Raw genomic sequence first — 13406 nt, 5'->3', positions numbered from 1 at the left:
TGACAAATTTACTTAATTACAACAATATGAATATTTGAAAAAAAATAAGGAAAAGCTTGATTTAACTCGCAATCGTATGTGTTTACTCTTAATTTGTAATAACATTGACCGTGTACACTTACATTTAAAGCGTTTAATTACAAATCTGCGTTGGTCAATGTTTTTGCACATTGAGCAAAAATCAATATATAATTTATTTTGTTTCAAACATTTATAAAAATAAACTCTTCAAGGATACGAGGTTTATAAAGTTGAACACCAGATGCACGTACAATATGGGAAAAGTTGTATCAATGATATTTTGCTATAGGTAGTCGGTTTGGTTCAATTTTGTAAAAAATAAGCTAAAAACCGTATTCCTGAGCTTTGAATTTGACTCGTTTGTGGGGAGAGGTTGTGCATGCATTCAGCATGTTTATTTTTTTTAAAAGGAAATAATTTCAACAGTAAAAAGTTAAACAAATGAAACATCAAGAATAACCATTCCGTTGACAAAAAAAGCATTCTTATACAGGTTAATCGATGATTAACATACATTTTCAATATATAAGACTAAATCAAGCCCACCTAGAAAATCGAGTGCACGTGTTTGTCTGTCTATTCATTTTTTAATAGTTATGTTTGTATCTAGTTATGTGACTGCCGGCAGTCTTCGTGGTCGTCTCAATGGATAATTTAATGACATCTGGTCTATACGCACGAAATGCTCTATAATTTAACGAATCTATGCATTGTTATTTGTTTCTTTTGGACTTTTTGTAACTTAGATAAAGTTTTTCTATGTTATAAATCAAATATGATAATTTGTAATTGGATGAAATTGGTGAGCATGCTTTTGACAGCTTCCCTCGGCCTAACCTTAACCCTAACCCTGACCCTAATGCCCCTTAATTGAAATTACTTAAAGAAGATTTATTTATGAATCACAGCTTTAATCTTGAAGAATGAGTTCATTAATGATATCCAAAAAGTGACTTACCAACTGTGGCTACAAATGCTAGAACTCAAAGTTTCATCCAAACAGAAGACATTTTGATATTTGAGGCAGCAGTTTAAACATTGTATGTTGCATTTCTGACGGCGAAATTTATATTCGTAAATTATCTCAATTTTGATAAGTTCGTGATGTAAAAGAAACTGCAGACAGATTGGAATGTAGGTGTAAAATGCGGACCAGAAACAAAGTCAAGGTCTCCCTAATTATTGATGGTTGATTTAGAACTTTTATAAAACTGGTATCTAGAAAGACTATTTTGATTAAAAGTTCAAATGTTAGGACAAGATTATTTGGAATATAATTTGGAACATTTATCAGGATAAGGATAAAAGCCAAAGTCCAAGACGTCCTATGTAAATATTTGGAATTTAAATAAGAATATTTATCAGTACATGAAGTATGTGAGGAGAATTGTTAGAACGTAAATCGGAACATCTATTATGAGCGCCTATGTGGAGTCTTATGTAGAAGAAACGGGCGTCTTGCGAACAAATTTATAAGCCTGATAACTGATGCGTTTTTAGTACAAGTAGAAAATATAAACATTTGACACCTATGTATGTGAGCACGATACACAATTTTAGAATAAGCTTTAACAGGTTCTCAATGATGGCATAGCTTTCGAACGAAAAATGCGTAGATCGTTTTGAAGTTGAACACGGGGGTCAATATGATTTGGCAAGATAAATTGTGTCAGAGGGATCTGCCTATAACCCTAGAAATCTATCCGATAAAAATTTGAAATTACATTATTATGAAGTGGGTTTTATAATATGTTTTTAAAAATAAAAAGGAAAAATGGTGTCGCCGAACTTGTTTTCCTCCTACAATTAAAAAATAAAAATTTCATTAACATTACTTTATAAAAAATAAAATTTACTCTGAGAGTGATCTTACCTTATACGAGTAGAAAATTGAATCAAACAAAGCAAATGGAATTTGTACAAACAGTCTAAATAATACAATAAATCACTTATTTTTCTTAAATAAACAGTCTTACACATCAAATTATACATTGAAACAACCTTTATATATAACTTTCACAACATAAGCTAGTAGGAAGTGCTAACCCTGCCAGAACACATACGTGTAACCAAGGTTTTTTTGTAGGGTTCGTATTGCTTTATCTTCAGTTATCTTTGTAGTGTTTTGTGGGCTGTTGCTTATCTCCTCGTCATTTTTTTCTTTTCGGCATGATGTCTCGAATGTTTTTGTCGACTAATGGTTTTGAATATCGGAGAACGAGGTACTAATACTTAATGGCTTGTACCTAATTACCACCAACAAGCTTGTATCCATTGTTTCGAAATCATGGTTGTTTTCTTAAGTTTGCCTTCCTTTATCTCTTACACATACTGTACATAATTATTTATTTATATATGACATTTAGAAAGAACGACAACCGGAAGGATGTGCATGAAATCATGTTGAAACCCGGGAATCAGCGTCATTATTGCTGTTATTAATAAAGCAGTGGGTGGAAGTTTTACAATGATGACCTTAGGTTTGACACATAACATTAATTAGGTTGGCACCAAGCTTTGACTTCCATTCTGTATCTAACTTCTTATTTACAGAATATTTCGGGAATATATATCATAAAAGCACTTGTTTTTGTAGGCTCCATGAACCTTTATACATTGGCTTTAGAGTGTTTCAATATGCTTATGATATTGTTTTGTGTCTTTAAATGCGAATAAGACACATTTCAGGGATGATTAAATGATTACAAGTGCAAAAATATAAGTAACCACAAGGTTGTGTAAAACAGAATGAATCTTATTTTGAAATCGATATCTTTTTAAAACTATATTTTAAAAAAGGACAAATCATCAAAATTTATATTTTGTTCTGTCAATTGCGTTTTCAAATTTAAAATTAAAGCAAATGTGGTTCAAAATCCAATTCTTCAACTAATTTGTTAACGTTTCATTCATATTTACAGATTTCAGTTTTCCCATTTGAGACTTTGACCTTAAATCGAAATTACATTTCAGCAGAATTTGGATATGAAGTATACAGTCAGGTCATAAGACATTCCAGGGTTTAGTTTCTTTTCCACCGGCGATACCAATGGCATCATGAATAAACTTATATGGAGAGTTGTCTCATTGGCACTAATACCACATCTTCTTATATCTATTTAGCAATGTCCTTGTACTTTTCCTGAGCAACATGAAGTTGATTCAAAAACTGCTTACTTTCCGGGGCACCTGAGTTAGTAGTAGAGAAATGAGAATTCTGCCACACTTTCACTTTCGATCCTTTTTTCTACAAAATTGAAAATGAAAGTAGGTCATCCATCTATTTACAGAATGAAAGTAGGTCATCCTTCTATTTAAAGAATGAAAGTAGGTCATCCATCTATCTATAAAATTAGTAAAGAACCGGTTCCAATCAGTTTTCATGAAACACCCTTAATTGAGAGTTCTACCCCACTATGCAGAAATGTGGTTTTTTTTTCAAATAGGAGTGAGAGGTGTTGAAATTGAAAAAAGGAGTAAAAGACATGGGTATAGTAAGTAATAATGTCTTACATAGTATACGCTGTAGTGAGTGCAACGATGGTTAATTTGGGATCAGTATTAAGTAATATGGTAGACGTCATACAGCATGACAAAAGACACACTTTAGGTCCGTTAAGTAACCGAATCATTGATACCTTCGAAGTCATTAAGTCTAATCTTGAAGAAGACGTTAGGTTTGATATTGAATGTACGATTGGAAGCTGAACATGGCAGTTCACCAACTGAATGAGATTTATATCAAAGCTAGTTTACTGCTCCGGTCATGAATGAGATAGCCAACGTGTTGTTTTGTGATTACGAAGAAGAGGACATCGAAGATGTGCAATTATACCACATGGTTAGAATGGTATTTCATTTTTAAAAAATCGTTCGACAATTGATATTTCGCGATAATTCATGTTTAATCATTTTTTAACCACGTCAAATTGATAAAAAAAATACACAATGTGTATGTTAAGTATTAAGAATATGATGGCTACTTTCATTGATCTGAATGCTTTCGAGACAAAGGTAGAAGAACAAGATGAACAAACCATAAAATGGAGAGACCTTCCCATTTCGGCGGTGTATCAAATTAAAGAAGTGACTAGAATAATTGGTAAATTTGGTAAGAGTAGTATACTTACCTTGAAAACTAAAGAAGGGGACATGACAAGGGTGTGGGCTTCCAGTGGGTTAAACAGAGAAAAGAAACCCTTGGAAGGTGTCTTTGTAAGACGTATAGAGATCAGTAAAAAGACTAAACAAAAGTATTTTTCAGACTTGGTTAGAATGTAAGTAGGAATGAATACCCATTCATTTTTTAATCTAGTAAATACGAACTTAAAAAAATAGTGGTAAAAATTGAAAAAAAACAACATCATACAGACATGTGTTGGTAAAGGTTAAGTATGGCTTCTATGAAGATTCTAAACGCTTTTGAGTGGTTGCTAGAAAGTGACGATTTTTTCTTTGATACGTTTAAATATGATTCAACATTTTTTCACCATTTCGATTCCGAACTCTTAAAAGAATTTTACGAAGACCCTATTTACCAAATTATTTAGTGGTTATTTTACAATTACTATTTTACATCGTATTTATTTAAAGTGTTAACACGTGATTTATAAGCGTTAGATTTAAGTATTTTAAATGATGTGTAGTCTACACTATCCGTTAAAAATACTTAAAACAACTCATTAGATTATACCATGTCGTTACGAATAGATTAGAGTTTGAGAAAGGATCTCACATGGTTGAAAGCATTTAAATAGTAATGGACATGGTTGTTGCTAAATAAATTGATGAATTTGAGAAAGAATCTCACATGGTTGAAAGCATTGAAATGGTATTTGACATGGTTGTTGCTTGTTGTCTGATGGGCTAAGTAGTGATGAGGAGGAGACTAGTGATAATGATAGTAATAACAAAGATGAAGTGCAAGTGCAGGTGTAGTTGGTGTTACAACTTTAAAATACAAGTGTGTGTAAGACCAATTCATTTGTAATCCAGCAAACACTAGATTAAACAAATATTGGTGTGTGTTACGTGTTTTTCTTAGGGAGTCGTAAGTGTTGTTTTTCAGTGTAGTAGGAGTCTAAGCATGTAACAATACATGTTAACTCTAGGTCTCTAATGTCATCATCATCCAAAGCTTTACTCACTGCATCTTCGATCTTAGATTTAGAGGTTCTAATGAATTGTACGGTATCTTTATGTTTTTTTTACATTTTTTATGAATACGTTGGTATAATATCTTTAAGCCCCTCATTCCTAACGAATTAATGACCGCTATTGAACTTAAAAAATGCAAGCAATGGTTCCGATTCCTGTTGCAGCAGAACACACATTACCTGCTCGTTTGAGGTAGAGACCAGACCCAATGGCTTTGTTCATGGCAGCACTACCTAAACCACTCAAAGCACCTACACCTTAAGCGGGGAGTACTGTTTTAGCGAACATGGGAAGAGTTTGCATGGCTAATCCGGCTAACATTCCCAAAAAAACACCTTCTTTTTGCATGTTTTGTTTGAGCTGTTTTACACTTAACACCGAGCGATGTCTAGATCGACAAGGTAAGGGTTCATTACTGAGTTGTTTGAACATGTCTAACACCAACGCTCTACTTTTAACAAACGTGTAGTCATGCTTATTGCTTATTGTCTTCAATGAAGGCTAAACAACATTCAAACGAACAAAACGGTTGGGGAAGCACTACGTACTTTTGATGATCTACCATGTAATAAATTACTGTAATGTTACTCCAATACTTACAATGCGTGGATTTGGTAATGTTTGTTTACGGGACAGAACACTGAGTCAACGTCAGAGTTTAATTTATACACACACCAATAACATCTCTTGTTGTATTCCATATTAAGTCATTATCTTTTTTAGCTTTAAGGTGGTTTATATCTCACGAAGATGAAAACGTATGCTTAAATGTTCACCTCTCAGATCGGTGGGATTTCCGGCTTTATCCGTCAGAGTAGTACTCATGCGATTGATTGTGTTCAGTGTGACTGGTGAATAGACTAAGTTTTTAGGAGTTTAAAGGATTTTCATACGGAGGATACATTTGGAAAGAAACTGTAGATGGTGGGTTGTTGTGATGCATTGACATAGCTACCACTGATGATATCACTATTGACGAGAATGCTGTTGATACTGATGATGTTGACAATGGTCTCACCCTCTGTGTAACCGTTTGTAGCTTGATTGTACGTGTAGATTTCTTTGTTAAAGCCTAGCACTGTATTGATGCTATTGACAACATTAAAATCGACTTGATAGTTTCTAGCTAAAGTAAGTGTTGCCCTCAGTGTACTGTGATTAGCACCGATCTGAATTTTGGTGAGGTGTTTGTTGAGTTGTAGATTTCTTTGTAACACGTTTTTGATGTTTTCGATAGAGTTAGATCCATGTTTACCGCAACGGTAAACTAGGTGACACCATTATCATTAGAATAACGAAAGGTATTGTTCCCTGTATGAATTTTTGGGAAAAAGGATTAAGTTTCCAGGTTGATCAGAGCATTTAATAACTCTTTCCATTTTTTAAGTGAATGGGTGGATTGAACCTGGTATCGATTTTGTTGTTATTAGCAGACACAATGAAAGAGAAACCCTCCCCAGATGCTGTTTTTCAACGATGCGTTGTAACAAGTGATGATCCATTTTATCTTTAGGACACAACGTTCATCTTTTGTCTGTCAGACTCAAACTGTAGGAGTCTATCTGAGATCACCACTGCAAGGACTTCGGTGTTGACTGGAACATTGTGTCCGAATGCTGCCCTGATTTGAATGTAAACCACAGACTCTCGCAACTTTTCAGACTTGTGACTCACATCGATGACGAACAAAGGGTATAGGTCTATCAGGTCAGAAGGGTTGATGTTACTATTGCTAACGAGATGATCCATGTTGAAAAACTTTTTATGAAAATCTGCGATTTCCTTGAACACCCTAGATACTTGACACTGGGTGGAGAGGGTGTTAAAGTCTACGGCTGGATAACGTTGAGCATTCAGGGTGACATAGATATTTTGTAATCGACAGTGATCAAACACGGCTGCGATTTCTTCTTGATTGTTACCTTGATCGGTTTGGAAGGCAACGATGATGTATCTTGGCTTCTCCCGTCCACTCTTGGCAGAGAGTCGCCAAGTGAATTCTCTACTTTTGGGAACAGATATAGAATTGCACTGCCTCATGCGGAAACCACAGTTGAGTTTAGTTTTGCTTTGGATTGTTTTGTATAGTTTCATCTTGTTGTCATCTGAGGGGACCACATGAGGAACTAACCAGGATAGTTTACGTAATACTATTTTTGCTAGATCTACCCCTGCTGCTCTTAACATCAGAGTTTGCATCAGAGTCTCGCACGAGTGAGTTCGTGTTTGAATCCATACATAATCTTAGCTTAATCCCTTGCGAAACCAATGATGTGTTTAAAAGGATTGGCGAATGAAAACATTCCTTTGGTTGTAGATTTTGCGATGATTTACCCATGTCTAGTACAAAACCGGTGTTATCAGCCTCGGCGTCAGATGTAGTATCTTTATACCACGATTGGTTTAGACCTCGCAGTTTACTAAAGTCGTCGGGATACGTCAACAATCCAAAGATAGAAGTCGCTATACCTGGATCATGAAGGTAATCAATCTGCTGACCAGATAGTTTGATACCGATGCTTTTGAAGAGTTACATGTTACCATTGTTGACAAAGGAGACCAGATCTGCATCGGCATACGCTGTGTCGTCGTTTTTCAGAAGGCGTCCTTCCACCAAAAGATAACTCTCAGACGGATGAACAAACAAATCTTGTGTTTGAATGTTGATTCTTATTTCAGAACCTGAAGTGTTTAAGGACGCTCCAGTTTGAGGTTCGTATTCATGGACTAGATATTCCTGAAAACTTTCATCAAAAGACAAATTTCCTGTGATACTAAGTATATCACTCATTTATTTATAACGTTTGACGAGTTGTGAATGGTTGCAATACCACTGCCTGACATGGTGTTGTTTAAACGGGCTTGAGGAGTCTTTTTGCTTTTAGAGGATGGGATGATGTTATTCAAACGATGATTAAGAGTCTTTGTTTTTGGTTTCCCACGAATCACATGATCCACAGCTTTGGTAGCTCCTTTTTCCACACCTTTTAATGCTGCATTAGTGGCAGCAGTCATGGCTTTACTTCCTAGAGATTTATTCGGTAGACACGGTAGACACGCGTCCAGATAAATTAGCGATCGTGTCAAACAGACCCCTACCACCAACTGCATATCTTCGTTTGTATCCATTTGTAATGATTAACATTTATTTATAGGAGTTTACGATGACTCTCTTTATACTTCTTACTGTTAATGAAACGACCCATTTTCATAGCATCGGGGATGGCTACGATTTCATTGCGTACACCACTGTTCCCAGCATGATTAGAAGCAATACATAACTCTACCAGTCCACTACCAAATTTATCTTTCTTGTACGTGTCTGGCACGATGGCTTTCCATTTGAGTTTTGATTTAGGTCTGGACGCTGGATCATAATTTTTAAACATTGCATTTGTATCTTTTAAGATAGCATCAAAGGCATCTAAGTTGTCCTGTTAATATTTTTCAGGACGTTTCTTCACCATGAATTCCCACAATCCTAGTGTTCCTTTGTATGGTACTCCATCTACAAGAATGTCATCTCCTTCAAAGGTAACGGGTGCATTCCCGATGTAAATACCATTGTTGTCTTCATATCTTAGTCCGAAAATGTCATACCTTTCATCCTTAACTTTGTAAGTAAATGTAATACTTCTGCAGAACAATTCTCAAGTAACTCTGGCAGCATTTTTTCTGGTAAATCCTTTTGGTAAACCAGGAGTCCATCAAACACAAGAGCACCTACTTCAATTTTGTTTTGTTAAGTAGTCAAAAGCAATCATTAATACTCTGTTTTCTAATGAACACATAATGTAATAGACGGTTGTTCCTCCAATGTTTTATTCTTTCTTACCTTTCTTTTCTTTAGATTGTTTAGCTAATTTATGTAAGTCTGGTCGTAAAGCAATAATGGATTCAGTAATGTGTTTAATCTCATTACAGTAAGATATGTACCATTCAGGATCATCCTTGTTTTGTGCTACTCGTCTACCATTAATGATAGCTAAAGAGTCTTGTTTACATTTATCACGTATTTTACCTTTGTGTTTCATTAAAATAGCTAAGTATTCTTGTCGATGTTCAATATAAGCATCTAATCTTTTACATTCGATTCCATTTTCATAACAAAACCACGACAGTAAAGTTGGATCAGCATTTTTCATGTCAATGTCATACATGATGTCTGAACACAAGGTGTGTCTGATTTTCCAACTCATGTTTTGAATATCTAGTTTTTAACTAGTCTAGTATCTACCAAAACAATTTCTCTGATAATATTTCATTACACATTCTCCTCGCTTGTTAACCCTTGACAAGTAATCCTCCATTAATGTTAATTGTGCATTCTTTTCCAACTTAACCCCGTTAATGCGTCGACTTCCCAAATCAAAACCATCTAGATGGGACACAATGTATTCCATTTTACGTTTATCAATAGCTTCATGTAGTTGAATGACTCGATTGTTTTTTGAGGTAGATGGGTTAACCTTGTACAATTCAGGATCTAGCGGTAGGTCACCAAACACTTTTCCATATTTTCAAAATCCTCACGAGGGGTTGCTTTTACTATTTTTTCTAAACTCGTACTCATAGATTTAAAGTTGTCTACAATCTCAAATATTGGTACAGTGGTTTCATGTTACCATCCTTTGCTTTGTATTCACTTACTTGAATTCTTTTGGTGAATGAAATGTAGTTTTCATCGGTGTTGGGAATACATGAAATTGGTCCCTCTGTTACACATTAATTCTTAATGAAAAGATGAATGTCATACCCAGCTAGATTATGAAAACACACGGATATAAACTTTGGTACTTTGTTCTTCAAGTTACACTCGTTGTGCGCTGCGTCTCTATACTTACCGGTGAAGTGACAGTGATCTCTGACTTTGTCCTTTCCTAAAGCGTTGTCACAGAGCCAGCACTGTGTGGCAGCCTTAAAATCACTCTTATCTTCCGTAGTCATCACCATTGGTTTTTTGAAGTCATTCTCGGAGTAAATGACTATGATATCTTTCTCAAGTCTTTCAACAAAAATCTGCGCCACATCTTCTCCTTCTTTTTGCACAGAATAAAGTACCGGCGCCTTAGTAAAGACACTTTCATCAAAGCATTTAATGTAATACCAAAATCCCGATGGTATATGGTTTTGATATATTCTGGTGTGTGGTTTGTCTGCAACGGTTTCCACTGGTTTGGATTCTACTTTTTCGATAAAGCACTCAAAGTCTACATAAACCGAGAAAGGAACTTTCGTCGAACTGGCGTGGTTCACAAAGCTTTGGTAGGCTCCTTTACCGGCATCTTGATCTTAACTGCCTTGTGGTTTACGCAATACTCTTTATGTTCCTTCAATACCTCTTTGCTGTGGAAGTGGCATTGACACTTGTAGCAAAATTTAAGTCTACCGTTATGATCCGAGATCTGATTCGACAGTAGTCTAGACATGCTAGACATGTTTTCATGCAACACTTATGTCTTTTACCTTCACCTTCTATCAGCAACAATTGATTGTCTCTATCCCGCTTTTCAGCAAAATCTGAATATCGTAGTGTGTGTTTCTCATTGTCATCATTGATTCCATACACATTGACTGCCAAGGAAGGGTTGATTTTCTCAAACTTGCTAATATCCTTAAGGCTTACGGGGAATTCTAATCCTTTTAGGTGTAGTTCATTGTTCCATCTACAGTACTGAGTCCCCCTTTGTGTTTTCTTTTGGTCTACTTCCTCACGATGCACGGCAGCAAGTATTGCCCATTTAAAACACTTATCATCTTTGTTTTGAACATTAATCACGGCTGTCTTGTCTTTGATCCATTTTGGTAAATCTACATACTGCAAACCAGATAACTGTGTGTGTTTGTTGATGTTAAGTTGTAATTTCACGATTTCCTTCACAATGTCCACCCATTCTTCTCAGAGGTCCACTCGGCAATCTTTTTTCCGATCTTTAGGTCCATCTCTTTCAAAGTTTCAATGAGGTCGGTGGCTTCGGTTATAGTTCGATTTCCCGAATTGAAGTGTCTCTCATTCTCATCGTCCTCTTTACCTGTGGGGTTGATTTTCAAGAAAATACAGTGTAACACCACATTAGTTTATGTCCATCCTTTTCCCTTGTGTTACTTCAAGAAAGGTCTGGATGTCCATTTCTACATCCGATGTCATTTTCCAGGTAGTCAATACACCTTTTATGGGTCTAATGGGTTCATGTACCCGAATCATGGACTCTTGATCTTTCTTGATTTTCTCACTTACATTTGTCAACAGTTGATTTATAGGTAATCTACCCACACCTTTCAACCTTTTCAACGATCATGACGCTGGTTTAGGAATACCCTTAAATGTATGTTCCGTCTTTGTTTCAATCAACTCTACCAGCTCATCTTTCTTCATTCTAGAGTAGCTAGAAGACCAGCATTTTTAGCCATACTTCTTAACTGTTATACCGTTTCAACAACATTCGTATTCATTTTACTTACTATACCTATGTCTTTTATTCTTCTTTTTTTTCAATTTCAACCCCTCTCACTCCTTTTTGAAAAAAAACACATTTCTGCATAGTGGGACAGAACTCTCACTAGGGTTTAGGGTGTTTTATGAAAACTGGTTGGAACCGGTTCCTTACTTATTTTATAAATAGATTGATGACATACTTTAATTTTCCATTTTGTAGAAAAAATGATCAAAAGTGAAAGTGTGGCAGAACTCTCAGTTCTCCAGTACTTTAGTTTACCCTAAAATTTGTGTTAGGTTAAGCGGTGATTTTTGTTTCTTCTGTTTTATACATATATATTGTTTGTTGCTATATTTTGTTTCAGAACGTATTTATTGTTTCGATCGATCTTGGATATTTGTATTGACAAAACTCCACGTTTCATAATTTTCCTGAACAGGTCATCGGAAAGTATCAAGACCTTATACATAAATATTCAGTGTCTCCTTCACAAATAATACAAGATGGTCTTTGGATTGTAGGTGCTACAAATGTTTATCTTTTTATTTCATTACATTTTTCCCATAATTTTTTTTTTATGCTATAATGTTCCTTTTTGGTCCTTTTACGTCTATTCAGCAATCGGGTTTTTGGCTTTTTGCGTTCCTGGTGCAAGTTGGTGCAGAGGTGCAATTCGGACCCATAAGGTATATACAATGTTGTTTTCATTTTGTTTATCCTTGTATTTATATTTTACATAATTCGTACTTTATCAGGAAATGTATACTGTACGGCATTATGTTTTTATATCCTGCATGTACTATCAACTACAATTACTTTTATTATTGGCGTCTTTGTCAGATTTACTATTAACTACAGTAAAAAAAATAGCTGACTTATTCATAAGCTTTATATGTTTGTTTGTTTGAACATTTTAGTTAATTGTGTTGTATAAGTAAAATAGCAAAAATTCCGAACTCCAAGGAACATTTAAAACGGAAAATCCTTTATTTATTGGCAAAATCAAAAGTTCAAACCAATCAACCTTATGTGATGATTGTTTACACAAAATCCCAACTATTGTCATATTAACATATTTAGTCTGTTACGGTTGCTCCCCATTTTGGAAATATAAAGGGACTAGAAACAACTGTCATACAAGTAGGAGGTTTACCTATCAATAAAACCAGGTTAACCCACCATTTTTTCGGACATTGACTGTACCAAGTTAGTAATCCTACAGTTGTTCGCCGTTCGATGTGTTGGTTGATATAGTCGTTATATGACGTTTGATTTTGGTCATGTTTCATGAACCTACTCCGGTTTTGAATTTAACTTTAAGTTTGGTATTTATTATTTAAACATTTTGAATATGAGATCCTTGCTTTGTGAACATAGAATTAAGGTCAAGATAGAAGATGAATTTGACGTTGTAGATTTGGACCTTTGCTTTAATTTGATATTTAAACATAATAAAGCAATTGGTTCCTTTGAATTAGATTGGAAGACATATGATCTGGAAAGGTAATCTACAATACTGACCTTCTGTAAACATGATATAGCTATTTTTTGCATTAATTTTATGTAAAAACATCTAGCAACCAATTATATTTGGAATCTATATGCAGTAACCTATTATATCAAATCGGTCGTTGTAACTTCCAACCGGAAATTGTAAATAAGCTCCCTTACTTTGTGACAAAATATAGAAACCATATATTATAGAAATCAGTGTATACTTAGCTATCAATTTACACCGGAAACTGTATTCAGCAAACTAGAGGTCGCTTATTTTCGACCTTAATTCATTTA

Source organism: Mytilus californianus, unplaced genomic scaffold (assembly GCF_021869535.1).
Source record: "Mytilus californianus isolate M0D057914Y unplaced genomic scaffold, xbMytCali1.0.p SCAF_7, whole genome shotgun sequence".
In the NCBI taxonomy this organism is placed as follows: Eukaryota; Metazoa; Mollusca; class Bivalvia; order Mytilida; family Mytilidae; genus Mytilus; species Mytilus californianus.
This window is presented reverse-complemented; position numbering follows the sequence as displayed.